Consider the following 2500-nt stretch of genomic DNA (forward strand, 5'->3'; position numbering starts at 1 on the left):
ATGGGCTATCAGAATGATTTTTTTTTGTGACCTGTGGGAATGGGTTGGTTTAGTGGTACTCTGAATGAGATTTTGTCTGTGCAATTGGGATTATTTTGTAGAGAATCAGTTAGTGTGAATGGGTTTTCTGGCTGAGAGTTTATCTGTGGAAATAATTATCTGTGAGTTTTTTTTTTTTTTACCTGTGTGAATGGGTTATTTGAATGGGGATTGTGTGAATTATTCTCTGAATGAGGATTTGTAAATTGTTTTATTTTGGAGAGGATGTATTAGTGACTGAGTTATCTGGTTGTGGATTTATCTCTGCAAATGGGTTCTCACTTATTCTTTATCTGTAAAAATGGGTCAGCTTGAGTGAAGGTGTATCTGTGTGAATGGGTCAGCTGAGGGAAGGTTTATCTCAGTGATGAATGGGTCAGCTGAGTGAAGGTTTATCTAATTGATGAATGGGTCAGCTGAGTGAAGGTTTATCTAAGTGATGGATAGGTCAGCTGAGTGAAGGTTCATCTAAGTGATGAATGGGTCAGCTGAGTGAAGGTTTATCTAAGTGATGAGTGGGTTAGCTGAGTGAAGGTTTATCTAAGTGATGAGTGGGTCAGCTGAGTGAAGGTTTATCTAAGTGATGAATGGGTCAGCTGAGTGAAGGTTTATCTAAGTGATGAATGGGTCAGCTGAGTGAAGGTTTATCTAAGTGATGAATGGGTCAGCTGAGTGGAGGTTTATCTAAGTGATGAATGGGTCAGCTGAGTGGAGGTTTATCTAAGTGATGAATGGGTCAGCTGAGTGAAGGTTCATCTAAGTGATGGATGGGTCAGCTGAGGGAAGGTTCATCTAAGTGATGAATGGGTCAGCTGACTGAAGGTTTATCTAAGTGATGAATGGGTCAGCTGAGTGAAGGTTTATCTAAGTGATGAATGGGTCAGCTGAGTGGAGGTGTATCTGTGTGAATGGGTCAGCTGAGTGGAGGTTTATCTGAGTGATGTATGTGTCAGCTGAGTGAAGGTTCATCTAAGTGATGAGTGGGTCAGCTGAGTGGAGGTTTATCTGAGTGATGAATGGGTCAGCTGAGTGAAGGTTTATCTAAGTGATGAATGGGTCAGCTGAGTGGAGGTGTATCTGTGTGAATGGGTCAGCTGAGTGGAGGTTTATCTGAGTGATGCATGGGTCAGCTGAGTGAAGGTTCATCTAAGTGATGAGTGGGTCAGCTGAGTGGAGGTTTATCTGAGTGATGAATGGGTCAGCTGAGTGAAGGTTTATCTAAGTGATGAATGGGTCAGCTGAGTGGAGGTTTATCTGAGTGATGAATGGGTCAGCTAAGTGAAGGTTTATCTAAGTGATGAATGGGTCAGCTGAGTGGAGGTGTATCTGTGTGAATGGGTCAGCTGAGTGGAGGTTTATCTGAGTGATGCATGGGTCAGCTGAGTGAAGGTTCATCTAAGTAATGAATGGGTCAGCTGAGTGGAGGTTTATCTGAGTGATGAATGGGTCAGCTGAGTGAAGGTTCATCTAAGTGATGAATGGGTCAGCTGAGTGAAGGTTTATCTAAGTGATGAATGGGTCAGCTGAGTGGAGGTTTATCTGAGTGATGAATGGGTCAGCTGAGTGAAGGTTTATCTAAGTGATGAATGGGTCAGCTGAGTGAAGGTTTATCTAAGTGATGAATGGGTCAGCTGAGTGGAGGTTTATCTGAGTGATGAATGGGTCAGCTAAGTGAAGGTTTATCTAAGTGGTGAATGGGTCAGCTGAGTGGAGGTGTATCTGTGTGAATGGGTCAGCTGAGTGGAGGTTTATCTGAGTGATGAATGGGTCAGCTAAGTGAAGGTTTATCTAAGTGATGAATGGGTCAGCTGAGTGGAGGTGTATCTGTGTGAATGGGTCAGCTGAGTGAAAGTTTATCTAAGTGATGAGTGGGTCAGCTGAGTGAAGGTTTATCTAAGTGATGCATGGGTCAGCTGAGTGGAGGTTTATCTGAGTGATGAGTGGGTCAGCTGAGTGAAGGTTTATCTAAGTGATGAATGGGTCAGCTGAGGGAAGGTTTATCTAAGTGATGCATGGGTCAGCTGAGTGGAGGTTTATCTGAGTGATGAGTGGGTCAGCTGAGTGAAGGTTTATCTAAGTGATGAATGGGTCAGCTGAGTGGAGATGTATCTGTGTGAATGGGTCAGCTGAGTGGAGATTTATCTAAGTGATGAGTGGGTCAGCTGAGTGAAGGTTTATCTAAGTGATGCATGGGTCAGCTAAGGGAAGGTTTATCTAAGTGATGAATGGGTCAGCTGAGTGGAGGTTTATCTAAGTGATGAATGGGTCAGCTGAGTGGAGGTTTATCTAAGTGATGAATGGGTCAGCTGAGTAGTGTATCTGTGTGAATGGGTCAGCTGAGTGAAAGTTTATCTAAGTGATGAATGGGTCAGCTGAGTGAAGGTTTATCTAAGTGATGAATGGGTCAGCTGAGTGAAGGTTTATCTAAGTGATGAATGGGTCAGCTGAGTGAAGGTTTATC

General features: G+C 43.4%; 1 protein-coding gene across 2 annotated transcripts in view; it reads left to right on the forward strand.

The window, feature by feature from the left end:
* The window catches only part of LOC122247212 (tumor protein p63-regulated gene 1-like protein), a 34666-nt gene that overhangs the window by 389 nt on the left and 31777 nt on the right, over positions 1-2500 (forward strand). The gene's annotated exons all lie outside the window — the stretch shown is intronic.

The sequence above is a fragment of the Penaeus japonicus genome, unplaced genomic scaffold, assembly GCF_977035675.1.
Source record: "Penaeus japonicus unplaced genomic scaffold, GWHDUDI00000001_assembly GWHDUDI00000002, whole genome shotgun sequence".
Lineage (NCBI taxonomy): Eukaryota > Metazoa > Arthropoda > Malacostraca > Decapoda > Penaeidae > Penaeus > Penaeus japonicus.